The sequence below is a fragment of the Triticum aestivum genome, chromosome 1B (genome assembly GCF_018294505.1).
Source record: "Triticum aestivum cultivar Chinese Spring chromosome 1B, IWGSC CS RefSeq v2.1, whole genome shotgun sequence".
Taxonomy (NCBI): Eukaryota; Viridiplantae; Streptophyta; class Magnoliopsida; order Poales; family Poaceae; genus Triticum; species Triticum aestivum.
The window spans coordinates 199,319,777-199,334,581 of record NC_057795.1 but is presented as its reverse complement, the minus strand read 5'-3'; positions in this window follow the sequence as shown (position 1 = coordinate 199,334,581).

The window sequence follows — 14,805 nt, the reverse complement described above, 5'->3', positions numbered from 1 at the left end:
GCTTCAGGAATCACAAACCTTAACACCAGTATTCCTATTAACCATTTACTAGTACTTCCCACATATTCCGTCTCTATATCGCAAAACTATTGGAAGGAATCAAACATATCATGTTCAGTGATCCACAAGTTTTATGTAGCATTTTATGACTAACCATGCGAATGACCAATTCATGTTGACTCTCTAAATAGATATAAGTGAAGCATGAGAGTTTAATTCTTTCTACAAAAGATCATGCTCTAATAAATATAAGTGAAATAAATATAAGTGAAGCACATGAAGCATTCTATAGGGTGAAGTGCAATGAGCATTCTGTAAATCAACCATGAACCATCTCATACCAGCATATTGCATAGAAGAAAAATGAAAAATAAACATAAAAGACGCTCCCCAATTTACACATATCACATGAACGAAACTAAAACGAAGACATACCGATACTTGTTGAAGAAACATGGGCCTTCCGGGGCATCCCCAAGATTAGACGCTTGAGTCTCCTTGGATATTTACTTGAGGTGCCTTGGGAATCCCCAAGCTTGAACTCTTGCCTCTCCTCCTTCTCCTCATATCGAGACCTCCTCGATCCATGAACACTTCATCCACACAAAACTCAAGAGAAAACTAGTGAGATCCGTTAGTATAATAATGGAAATCACTAATTTAATCACTATTGCAAACCAATTCATAATTTTATTTTGCATTGTACCTACCTTATTATAACTTCTCCATGGCTTATACCACCGATAGAATCGATAGTTTCATCAAAACAAGCAAAACAATGCATCAAAAACAGAATATGTCTTAAACGGGACAGTCTGTAGCATTTTGAACATTCACCATACTTACGTAACTCCAAAAATTCTGAAAAATTAGGAAAAATAAAAAATTTGCATACCAATAATGTGTAAAAATTTCAGAAACTTTAATGTTCCAGTAAAAAATTAAAATTCACGCACTACTGCCAAAGTTTCTGGTTTTACACCGCACATACCAACAAGCAATCTAATCATCCTAATGGAAAATCTTGGCACATTATTTTTATAATACAATGGATCTGTACAAGGGGATAATTATTTTTGTTGAAAAAAAAATTCTGTAATTATGATTCACAAAGTTCATGGGCATGAACAAAGTTCAAGGAGCTCCCCCACTTCAACAATGCTCGTCTCTCTCACTTTCACTTTTCTTTTTTGAAAAAGTTTTAGGTTACCCTCTATATTTTTTTGTTTTTAAACTTTATAAAATAACACAACATAATAAAATGACTCTCTAAAACTTCTGGGTTGTCTTCCTGGCAGCGCTTTCTTTAAAGCCATTAAGCTAGGCACAACGTGCTCAAGTAATCGATCACCCGGATCCGAAGGTATATCAAAGCCAATTTTAATTAGCAATGATTTATAATTTAGTAGTGAGCACAAAGCAACATATATCATGTAATTACGAAGTCTAGTTCTCTTCCTATGCATCGGCATGTCATAAAAGAACAATTCATGCACATTAGGTAAAGACCAATACATAGCATAAGCATCTTCTTGCAATTTTATCGTATTGGAAACATAGAGAGGTGGAGATGTGGTTCCTCTCTCATATAATTGCAAGTAGGAGCAGCAAGCACATGCATATTATATTCATCAAAATCATCATGTGTAATAGTAGAATGCAACCCATCAATATAATGCTTAATAAGTGCAAACTTCTCCGATATAGTGTAGTTTGGAGAATTCAAAAAGATAATAGGACTATCATGTTTGGGTGCAATAGCAACAATTTCATTCTCAACATAAGGAACTATAGAAAGTTCATCTCCATAAGCATAATTCATATTGGCATCTTGTCCACAAGCATAGCAAACATAAAGTTCATCAAAAAGGGATATTTCAAACGAATCAACGGGATCATAACAATTATCGTAGCATTCATCCTTTGATAAGAACAAAGGGACATTAAACAATATATGAGTTGGAGAGTTACTCTCATTAGAAGGTGGGCATGGGTAGCTAATCTGCTATTGCTCCTTCTGTTCTTCCCTCTCCTCGTCATCTTTTTCATCCAATGAGCTAACAGTTTCATCAATTTCTTCTTTCATACGCTCCTGCAAAATATTAGTCTCTTCTTGGACAGCGGAGGAGTCCTCAATATATGGTTTAACATAAGTATTAGAAGCCTAGTTTTCATAGCAATATTTAAGCATGGCAAAATTTTCAGATTTGTAAAGAGTAGCATCATACTTTTCAATCAAAGAAGCAATTTCATAAACACCCTTAAAAGCAACAAATTCTTCAATTTGTTCAACATCATAGTAATTATAAACACCCATGGCATAAGAAGATAAAATTCCATTGTCACTAAACTCATATTGGTAAGAAAGGTGTTTCTTAGGGTCTTCAGAACAACAAGTAATATCATAAATTCACATAAATTCAAAGCATAGCATTGCAAAGTATTAATTTGATGCCATAAAAGTTTCCCCTTTTGAGAGCGGTGTCGCACATAATAAGCATGCTCATCTAATAATTTTCCCTCAATTAAGCTAGTTGGGGTTTCAGCACGAGCATAAATGGATCAAAGATGATCCAAGTAGAAAGCTTCAACAGTATTATATGTTTTGGGTGATTCTTCAACCATTGGTTTAGTAGGTACAACTAGTTTTTTTTGGTATTTTGCGTTTCCTACCCATAAATAAAGATAGAAAACAAGAGCACAAAATAAAAATTACATAGCGATAAAGCAAACAAGAACACACGAGAATATTCACCCCACACTATTGCACCCCGACAACGGCGCCAGAAAAAGGTCTTGATAATCCACAAGTATAGGGGATCGTTTGTAGCCTATTTTGATAAATAAGAGGGTCGAACCCAATGAGGAGCTAAAGGTAGAAAAAATATTCCCTCAAGTTCTGTTGACCACAAATACAACTGTACGCACACTTAACGTTTTCTTTACCTAAAACAAGTATGAAACTATTTTGTAGGTGTGATGCTAGAACTACTTTGCAAGAATAAAACTATGAGTACTTTGTGATAATAAAACTACAGATAACTTGCAAGATAATAAAAGTAGATAGCTTTTGTCAACAAGAAAGTCATTGGTCCCTAGGTGATCGGTAACTAGAATGGTGATAGATATTGCAACTTTATATGAGGGAGAGTGTAGCGCCCAAGATGCGATTCTATCCCAATCACGTGATGGACTCATGATTGGGGCACAACCGCATTTTGAGCGCATAGCAACGTGGATATCATTACAACATACCATGTACTGATGTCCGTGGAAAATGACACTTATGGGATCACTGGAATCCCTTCTGCGGTTGCGGGGCGCGGAATCGTGAGAAGAGCGGGACTAGGGGATGGCACACAAGGGATTTACCCAGGTTTGGGCTGCAAAGGTGCGTAAAACCCTACGATCCTGCTTTGGTGGTTGTATAAGTGTTCTTGAGCTCCCGAACTAGCTCTGGGTGCTGCGAGGTTCAAAAGAGCCGAATCCCTTCTCAGTATGCCATGGGCCTCCTTTTATAGGCGAAAGGGGCTGCCACAGTGGCACACAGGAGGTGGAAAGTGCTACAGAGTTGTGAGGTTATCGCTAGTATTACAGGACAAGACGCCTTAAATGCGGGGCTTAGGTGTCCGTCACTTTATTCGGGGATGGGGGTGAGGCCCGTCCCGTCCGTCGCTGCCCTTCCTGGCTTCGACACGTGCCTCGGCCAGCAACACATGCAGCGCCATGTAGGTAGGCAGGCAGCTGAGGTGGCGCGGTGGTGGAGCCTCCATGAAGGTATGCACGCTGCCACGCAGGTGCCTGCCCAGCTAGTTGGGTCGGTGGCCGCGCATGAATGGCGGTAGGAACTTGGCTGGTGCGGGCCTGGCAGTGGCCTTGCCGGGGTGCTTGATGATGATCTTGGTGGGTGGCCCAGCAAGGGTCTTGCGCGGCGCGCTGGCTTCCCCGGGAAGGATCTTGCTGGGGGGTCCTGTGGGTTTCCTCGGTGGGGACGGTTGCTCTCCTATCCCCATTTGATCTTGATTGCTCTATGTCTTCACAAAGATCTGCATGCCACCACGGAGGTGCCTCCCGAATCCTGTCCCAACATGACTACTCAGTGTCGGTGGGCTCGAAGGTGGCTCGCTCAGCGGGTGTGGATGAGAGGCCCCGGCAAGGATCTTGCCGGGGCTGCTGGGGCTGCCCTCGGCAAGTGTCCTTGCCGAGGCAACCTGTATTGCCCGTGCAACCTTTGTGGTCTTGGTCCTTTGTTGTTTTGCTTTGCTTGTCCCTGTGGCCTTGGCTCTTCTCCGGCTTCCCTCTCTTGCCTTGCTCATGTGTGGTCGTGGCAGGTGGCTCTGACTGCCCGTGCACAAGTAAAGGGGTCAAAAGCTAGGCCCCTACTTTTGTACACCGACAGGAGCCCCCGGGCCTGGGTCACACATAGGCGCATCGCGTTATTGGTCCAGGCCCAGAACGGTGCGCGGGCAGTTGAGGTGGATTTTTCGAGGCCACTATTCCGCCCGCTACGCTTCCCCACAACTTGCGTTGAACACGCGACGTGGGGGTCATGCGCGCGCATGACGTGGGGGGCATGCGTGGGATGGCGACCGCACGCATGTGTCGCGTCGCAGTTAATGGGAGAGGAGGCGGCCCGCGTTTTCCCCATAAAAAAAGGATAACTGCGGGCGCGCTGCTCACTTTTCCCCTTTCCTGCACCTCCCTCCATCTGGAAACCGCCGCCCCCTTTCTTCTTCCTCGAGCCCTCTGCTTCTGCTCATCGCCGACACGCTTCTGCCATCCCCTGCTTTCCGGCAGCCGCAATGGCACCCAAATCCTCCAAAGGAAAGGGGCAGCCAAGGATGCCGGCGCGGCGGAGCCGTCGGAGAGCGAGCTCGTGGCGCGACGGGTGCAGTTCGCCCTTTTCCCCTCAACGGTCAACGTGCCCATGCTCCGGGAGTACTTCAAGGTCTTGTGGGGCATGAAGACGGGGGGAGAGACGATGGGGCATCCGGCCACAAGCGTTGTCCCCGCCTGTCCCGGGCCCTCCCCAAATCGGTACCCATTCTTTGTCGACTACTTCTCCTGCGGGCTCTGTCCCCCTTTCTCTGATTTCTTCAAGGATATCATGTACACCTTCGGCTTCCGCCTCCTGGACTTCACCCAAATGTCGTGACATGTATGGCCCTTTTCTCACACCTTTGCGAGGGCTTCGTCGGGGTGCATCCCAGCACGACGCTCTTCCGCCACTATTTCTCCCCCCGGATCCAAAAGGGAGGCGCCATCACCGATAGCGTCGCTTGGATCCCAAGGGACAAAGGAGCATACCCGGACGGTGCCATGAAGGAGAGGTGGAAGAGTGGCGGGGCCGATGGTGTTATATCGAGGAGGAGAATCCGCCGGCGTTCTGTGAGGTTCGTCAGGTGGCGCCGGTTCGTGGAAAGGACTGGGGCGACGTCGATGTCAACGACGAGAAGCTCACGATCGCCACCACCAGGATCCTCAGGCTTACCCGGGACGGGCTCACCCTCGAGATGATCGGTGCGGACTTCATCCGTCGCCGGATTGCCCCTCTGCATGATAAGGGGAGGCCGGCCTGGCTCTTTGTGAATGCTGATGATATCATGTGGCTCCGCCCCGGCCTCGACCATAAACTAACAGTGCTGAGGCATGCTCATCTCTGCCAGCGAATCTTCCAGCTCGAGGTTAATGAAGAGGGCGAGGTAGAGCGGTCCGGCAAGGTGGCAAGAGCTGCCGCGAAGGCCGGCAAGGTGGACAAGGAGCCCGTCTTCAAGTTGCCGACGGGGGTGGTCCCGCTCAGCAACAACTCTCGTCAGTCGGATATCATCACCATGATGCCGCTTTTTAATGCGCATGGCCTTGACCCGAGCTTGGTCGAGCCTGACGAGCTCAGGGTGCAGGAGTTCTTTGACAGCTTGCATGAGGCATATGTCACTGACGAGCCGAGGCTTGTCTAGGACACTTCTCAGGTGGAGTTGGACTACATCGCCCGCAGGTTGCGGGAGGCGAGGCTTGCCAAGGAGTCGGCGAGGCTCGCCGTGGAGGCCGGCAGCGCCGGCGGCATGGTGGACAGTGCCGCGGTGGAAGCGGAGGAGGAGGACCTCTCCCGGTGGGTGGCAGCCGCTGGGGAGGCCAGCGGCGCCGGCGCCGGGGCCCTCTTTGTTGAGGACATCATCAACGGGGCTTCGGAGGAAGATGAGGAGAGGAGATTGCAGCCTCCGTCCCTCCGGCCACCGGGAGGCGGCGAGTTCTGCGACGGGCTGCCTCCGGCGAGCCGGTTCACCCTGGCCAGGCCACGCAGCTGCGGCTGGCGCAGGGAGCGGCGACGCGCCTGACGAGGGTCGCATTGACGAAGAAGGCGGCGGAAGCCGAGGCAGCGAGGAGGAAGACACCTGCTTCCTCGTCGTCCAGGCGTGCTCAGACGCCACCACCTTCCTCGCCGCCGGCAGGCGTTGGCACGGGGATTGCCTTTGACTTCAGGCCCCTCAGTCCGAACAGATACTCTGGGTCACCCAGCCCGGCGAGGAAAAGGAAGGCACCAGAGGAGGAGGAGGAGGAGGAGGAGGAGGAAGGAAATGATGAGTAAGCCTCTACTTTCCTCCCTCATTCCTCGCACATCCCCCGACGGTGTTACTCACTTGCCTTCATTTTGCAGGGATGTGGAGACACTGGCCCAGAGGATGAAGAGGGCCCGATCGTCGCCGAGTAGCCAGCCCCCGGCAGGCACCTCCGGCATGCCACTGGTGGTGTGGAGTAGCCCGGACAACAGCCCCCGGCCCAGCCCCGAGCGTGAGTCCATCACCCGCCCTCCATCAGGGTGCGTTATGCGTGATGCTTCAGCGCTAACCATGCCGTGGGTGTAGGAGGGGAGCAGCACCAAGGGGAGCCGCGAAGGCCTTCTCCTATCGTGCCTTCCCCATCAACCACACCGCCCCGAGGGGCGTCCCCGGCAAGGGCACCAAGCCCCGAGGCCATGCACACGGAGGAGGAGGAGGAGGAGAACGCAGGCGCTGGTGGCTTCCATTCAGCGTCGGATCTTGGCCGAGAAAAGGCTTCTGCCCCTCGGCCTGGCACAGGTAGGCTACCCGTTTTTTTGTTTACATTCTTCTTTTCCTCTCCAGGTTTCGATCTTGGCTCCACCCCATCTCTTTCTTGGTGTCCAGGCACTTCTTCGGAGGACGTCGACACCACCATCAAGGATGTCGCCGCGGAGGCCGCGGGGAGGCAAAGAAGATTGCTGCCGAGGAGAGCGTCAGGGACGCCGCCAAGGGGCCCACTGAAGGCCCCGACAAGGAGCATGCCGAGGAGCCCGGCAAGGGACCCGCCGAGGGAACCAGCAAGGCCACTGCCGAGGAGGCAGTGGTCGATGATCAGCCCTCCTCCTCCGCCGCCACTGGCTCCGGCAAGTACCTGAAGGTGGGCGATGACCTCTTCGTACACCTTCCAGGCGCGTCAAGCTCCAGAGCCCCCGTCGAGGGGGAACTGTTCGACAATGAGGTGCTTGCCGGTGCCGGTCTTGACGTTATTGACGAGCCGAGCATCGATGGAGATGGCTCCCAGGAGGAGCGGCTACTCCGGGCCATGGGCGCCAGCTTCCGGAAACTCCAGGCTCTCCACCGCGCTCGCCTGGACAAGGCCAAGTCCAAGACAGCGATGGTGGAGAAACTGGAGCAGATTTTGAGGAGCGTGTCGCCGAGGCACAAGGTTGGTGGCACCAGGCTCAGGACGAGCTGAAGGCCGCTCAGGGCGAGCTGGCCAGGCGCGACCTGGAGCTCACCATGAGGCTGGCCGACATCGAGAAGGCCCAGGAAATGGCGAAGAGGCTGGCCGACGAGGCTGCAGCCGTCCGGTCCCAGCACGTGACCGCCCTGAGGACCCAGGAGGAGGACCTTGCCACGCGCGAGGAGAATCTTGCCACCACTCTCCGTGGCAAGGATGAAGAAGTGGACAAGCTCGTCCTACAGCGGACCCAGGAGCTGGAGCGGAGGCATTAGGAGGCACTCAACGCCCTGGCTCAGGCTCATGCCGGCAAGGTGAAGGAGCTGGAGGATCAAACTCTGAAGTTGTCCCAAGAGAAGGACACGCTCAACGGCACCATGACAGAGGCGCAGGGCGAGATCATTGGCAAGTCTGGAGAGCTCTCCGAAGCCAATGCCTCCATCAAAGATCTCAAGCAGAAGCTGGGAGACCTCAAGGAGGTGTTGTCGGGGGCCTTGACCCGGGAGGGACTCCTGACAAAGGAGTTGGAGATGGAGAAGCAGCTGCTGAGGAACGAGACCGCCAACCTCAAGGATCACAAGGCGGACGAGAAACGCTGGCTTGAGCGCCTTGCCGCCGTCGCAAACTCGGCCGCCGACCAGCTGGCCATCATGGGGGTGTCGGGCATGGAGTACGCCCCGAAAGTGAATCTGAGCGCCAACGCCAGCCTGACCATATACTTTGAGAGGGTCGTTGGTGCCTTGAAGCGGCTCCACTCCAACCGGGTGGCTTCCCTTTCCGAAGAATCCCGGATTCTTTGCTAGGGGGCCATCACCAGGGTGCTCGTCAAGATAGCGCACTGGCATCCTGACCTCGACTTCGGAGCGGTGCTGAAGAGCTTGCCGGAGGATGCTGACATCGCAGCGCTCAACGAGCGTATCTAGCCCATCCTCAGCCGCATCGACAAAATCAAGAGGTTGGAGGGCCAGCACCGGGACTGAGCACCTCATTTCTTACCGCCACTTCAGGTCCATGACCAAGACAAATGCTATCTTTAGTTAGAACTGCGGCGGCAATTTATGTAATACGACTCTGCAGTACCCCTGAAACTATGCATGTTATTCTCCGGTTAGATTCTCCTTTGTATGTATGCCCCACGTCGATTGGGTAAGCTTGCCGGCGCGTAACCCGGGGCGGCGCCCTGAGGACGGATCCTCATTAGCCTGCCGGGTATGCTTGCCGCTGGCGAAGCACCTTACCGCCGCCAGCACGGCCGCTCGATCTGTCGAGCTTGACTCGAGTCAGAAACGAGAGCGTAGCTGGTGGCGGAAGGCTACCCTGCCGCTCTCGACACGGCCGCTCGAACTGTTGAGCAGGACCGAAACAGAACAAGGGCGTTGCCAATCGCAGGAGGGCCCCTTCATGTACAAGTTTCCCATACATAGGCAGAACCGCCGAGGAAAACAACCTTATATTTAAGGATAAAAACTTAAGGTTTATTATGACTTAGCTCTTTCGTCGCCGCCTCGGCATCCTTCACACCAACGGGCAGTGCCGCCCTCTTGGCCGCCTTCTCCGCAGATGCCGCGGTGATGATGAACTGCTAGGCCTACCCCTAGGCCAGATTCTCACAATAGCACTGCCCCCTACCTGGCGCGCCAAAGATGTCGGTGGGAAACGACACCTATGGGATCACCGGAATCCCTTCTGCGGTTGCGGGGCGCGGAATCGTGAGAAGAGCGGGACTAGGGGATGGCACACAAGGGATTTACCCAGGTTCGATCCGCAAAGATGCGTAAAACCCTACGATCCTGCTTTGGTGGTTGTATTAGTGTTCTTCAGCTGTCGAACTAGCTCTGGGTGCTGCGAGGTTCAAAAGAGCCGAATCCCTTCTCAGTATGCCATGGGCCTCCTTTTATAGGTGAAAGGGGCTGCCACAGTGGCACACAGGAGGTGGAAAGTGCTACAGCGTTGCGAGGTTGTCGCTAGTATTACAGGACAAGACGCCTTAAATGCGGGGCTTAGGTGTCTGTCACTTTATTGGGGGATGGGGGTGAGGCCCGTCCCGTCTGTCGCCACCCTTCCTGGCTTCGACACGTGCCCCGGCCAGCAACGCATGCAGCGCCATGTAGGCAGGCAGGCAGCTGAGGTGGCGCGGTGGTGGAGCCTCCACGAAGGTCTGCATGCTGCCACGCAGGTGCCTGCCCAGCTGGTTGGGTCGGCGGCCGTGCATGAACGGGGATAGGAACTTGGATGTTGCGGGCCTGGCAGTGGCCTTGCCGGGGCGCTTGATGATGATCTTGCCGGGTGGCCCGGCAAGGGTCTTGCCGCTGCGCGCTGGCTTCCCTGGCAAGGATCTTTTCGGGGGGTCCTGTGGGTTTCTTCGGTGGGGACGGTTGCTCTCCTATCCCCATTTGATCTTGATTGCTCTATGTCTTCACAAAGATCTGCATGCCACCACGGAGGTGCCTCCTGAACCCTGTCCCAACGCGACTGCTCAGCTTCAGTGGGCTCAAAGGTGGCTCGCTCAGCGGGTGTGGACGAGCGGCCCCGACAAGGATCTTGCCGGGGCTGCTGGGGCTGCCCTCGGCAAGTGTCCTTGCCGGGGCAACCTGTATTGCCTGTGCAACCTTTGTGGTCTCGGTCCTTTGTTGTTTTGCTTTGCTTGTCCCTGTGGCCTTGGCTCTTCTCCGGCTTCCCTCTCTTGCCTTGCTCATGTGTGGTAGTGGCAGGTGGCTCTGACTGCCCGTGCACAAGTAAAGGGGTCAAAAGCTAGGCCCCTACTTTTGTACACCGACAACTGAATAGATGAGAATACAAGATAATGGCTTACACTCTCCACAAGCCACAACACAACATTGATATGAACATGATGCAAACATATGATGGCATAAAGGAATATGACAAGAATAGCAAGGCAGTACAATAATTAAAAAAAGCAAAACCCTAATCGAAAAGAACAAGGAGGTAACCACTTGGAATTGATGAAGAACAAGATGGATATATTGCCAAATATGGAAGTTTTACATCTGGGGTGTTACAACTCTCCTCCACTACAACAGGATCACGTCCCAAGATCTAGGACTGAAAGAACTCCGGATTAACAGAAATGCCCTTGGCGGAGATGATGTGACCAAGGTAAAGAACTTCATCAAGCCAAAACTCACACTTGGAGAACTTTTTGTAGAATTGATACTCTCTGAGCTTGTCGAGCACCAATCGCAAATGCTTGGCATGATCCTTTTTATTCTTGGAGAATAGCAGGATATCATCGAGATACACAAGGACGAATTCATTGGTGTAGGGATTGAAGATGAAGTTCATCATGCGAGAGAATGTTGGAGGGGCATTTGCAAGCCTGAAAGACATGCCAGTATATTCATAAGAACCAAAGCTTGTTTTGAATGCTGTCTTTGGGATATCTTCTTCAAGAGTGTGAATCTGGTGAAACCCCATACGGAGGTCAAGCTTGGAAAACACCTTTGCACCTTTGAGTTGCTCTGATACCAACTTGTAGCGACCAAGATGTGATTCTATCCCAATCACGTGATGAACTCATGATTGGGGCACAACTGCATTTCGAGCGCATAGCAAGGTGGATATCATCACAACATACCATGTACTGAATAGATGAGAATACAAGATAAAGGCTAACACTCGCCACAAGCGACAACACAACATTGATATGCACATGATGCAAACATATGATGGAAAAAAGGAATATGACAAGAATAGCAAGGCAGTACAATAATTAAAACAAAGCAAAACCCTAATCGAAAAGAACAAGGAGGTAACCACTTGGAATTGATGAAGAACAAGATGGATATATTGCCAAATATGGAAGTTTTACATCTGGGGTGTTACAACTCTCCTCCACTACAACAGGATCACGTCCCAAGATCTAGGACTGAAAGAACTCCGGATTAACAGAAATGCCCTTGGCGGAGATGATGTGACCAAGGTAAAGAACTTCATCAAGCCAAAACTCACACTTGGAGAACTTTTTGTAGAATTGATACTCTCTGAGCTTGTCGAGCACCAATCGCAAATGCTTGGCATGATCCTTTTTATTCTTGGAGAATAGCAGGATATCATCGAGATACACAAGGACGAATTCATTGGTGTAGGGATTGAAGATGAAGTTCATCATGCGAGAGAATGTTGGAGGGGCATTTGCAAGCCTGAAAGACATGCCAGTATATTCATAAGAACCAAAGCTTGTTTTGAATGCTGTCTTTGGGATATCTTCTTCAAGAGTGTGAATCTGGTGAAACCCCATACGGAGGTCAAGCTTGGAAAACACCTTTGCACCTTTGAGTTGCTCTGATACCAACTTGTAGCGACCAAGATGTGATTCTATCCCAATCACGTGATGAACTCATGATTGGGGCACAACTGCATTTCGAGCGCATAGCAAGGTGGATATCATCACAACATACCATGTACTGAATAGATGAGAATACAAGATAAAGGCTAACACTCGCCACAAGCGACAACACAACATTGATATGCACATGATGCAAACATATGATGGCAAAAAGGAATATGACAAGAATAGCAAGGCAGTACAATAATTAAAACAAAGCAAAACCCTAAACGAAAACAACAAGGAGGTAACCACTTGGAATTGATGAAGAACAAGATGGATATATTGCCAAATATGGAAGTTTTACATCTGGGGTGTTACAACTCTCCTCCACTACAACAGGATCTCGTCCCAAGATCTAGGACTGAAAGAACTCCGGATTAACAGAAATGCCCTTGACCGAGATGATGTGACCAAGGTAAAGAACTTCATCAAGCCAAAAGTCACACTTGGAGAACTTTGCATAGAATTGATACTCTCTGAGCTTGTCGAGCACCAATCGCAAATGCTTGGCATGATCCTTTTTATTCTTGGAGAATAGAAGGATATCATCGAGATACACCAGGACGAATTCATTGGTGTAGGGATTGAAGATGAAGTTCATCATGCGAGAGAATGTTGGAGGGGCATTTGCAAGCCCAAAAGACATGCCAGTATATTCATAAGAACCAAAGCTTGTTTTGAATGCTGTATTTGGGATATTTTCTTCAAGAATGTGAATCTGGTGAAACCCCATACGGAGGTCAAGCTTGGAAAACACCTTTGCACCTTTAAGTTGCTCTGATACCAACTTGTCGCGCCCAAGATGTGATTCTATCCCAATCATGTGATGAACTCATGATTGGGGCACAACTGCATTTCGAGCACATAGCAAGGTGGATATCATCACAACATACCATGTACTGAATAGATGAGAATACAAGATAAAGGCTTACACTCGCCACAAGCCACAACACAAAATTGATATGCACATGATGCAAACATATGATGGCAAAAAGGAATATGACAAGAGTAGCAAGGCAATGCAATAATTAAAACAAAGCAAAACCCAAAACGAAAAGAACAAGGAGGAAACCACTTGGAATTGATGTGAGAACCCGGAATTAACTTCCAGACCCTCCTGTGTATATTTGTCAACCCTAGGATCATTGTTGACAACACAGTGAAATGATGTCATTGCACAATGCGTAGAAGGCATTACAAGTATAAATATATCTTGCCACAAGGCATACATAGAGAAATGTCTCATGACATTTATTACAATCATAAAATGGCGGAAAGTACAATGCGTAGCGACTCCTTCTCAGCCACAAGCAGTCGATGTAGTCCATGTGACCTTACTCCTACGGATCATCATAGTTGTCATAGTCATCACCTTTGTCTTCATGAAACTCTGTTGTCAACAAAAGTATTGCCATGAGTACATTACGTACTCAACATGCCTCCCTCGGGGAAGGCCCTAATAGCTACATGTGGCTTCAGAGGAAGGTTGTATGGCTCATTTGCATAAAAGCTAATTTTGTTTGAAAATAATTTAGCAGTTGGATAAAAGAAGTATTTGATGAAAACATGTTTTATCTTCGGAATAACTTCCATAAAGTGAGGATCCTCGATCAACTCACACTCTTCATATGTTTCAAGAATAGGGGCAAAGAGGGAATAAGCAAGACAGGTCTTGTATGTCAAGAAAGATTCATGTGTTGTCCATGACCGTGGACACGGCTATTCGAATAGTTTTACACTCTGTAGAGGTTGTACATTTTACCCACATGACACAATCCCGACTTGTTGCCACCAGTGGCCGCTGGCGTAGTACACCATTTGGTATGCCGGCAGGGAGATTGTGACGAGGTCTTTCATTAGGCCACACTTATTGTGCCAAGCGCACTAGATTTCAACATGTAAGTAACCGCAGTTCATAGTCTAAGCCCCCCTTTTGTGCCGAGGATACTCCTCGCAAGGCAGCTATCCCATCTACGGTATAGCGATGAAGATAATAAGAGTGAACTGACTAATTAACCAAGCCAGTGCCCTATAGCATGTGGCTGTACTGTTATCACAATCTTCAAATCCAAGACTTATTAGGCCTCATGCAGCACGGACGACTAATTGCCCCCTTCAACTCGTGAAGGGCGGCCAATCACTCCTTCAATCCTTGATTCAACTATCGCCTGCACTAGTATTCAAATGGTAAGTTTCACCTAGAGTAGAAGAGGATAGAGAAGGTCAACAAGGCCAACAGGCCTAGCTCAGCATTAAGTTTCAACTGTCAATGACTCAGAGGTCATTCAACAAGGCATCTGTAGGGTGATAAGAGTGGCTAAGCGTTTCTACTCTACCGAAATCATATACTTCTACTCAAGTGTCAAGTAAATAGGCAACAAGCGGATCAAGATAATGTGTCAATCGACACGCTAGCTACGGGAATTAAAATAACATGCACATACTAACAATAAAACTCAATGCAATTTTGTAAACCATAGGATAAGTATGATCAGAGAAGGAGGCATGCCTTCGTTGTTGAGTCCTTCTTCGGTAACCTGATTATGTCCATGTCCAACATCGTCACTCCCTACTGTCGGGGGGAAACGACACCTATGGGATCACAAGAATCCCTACTGCGGTTGCGGGGCGCTGGGTTGTGAGGAGAGCAGGATCAGCAGTCAGTATGAGCACGCGGGTCGTTTACCCAGGTTCGGGCCACAGAGATGCATAATACCCTAGTCCTGCTTGGATGTGTG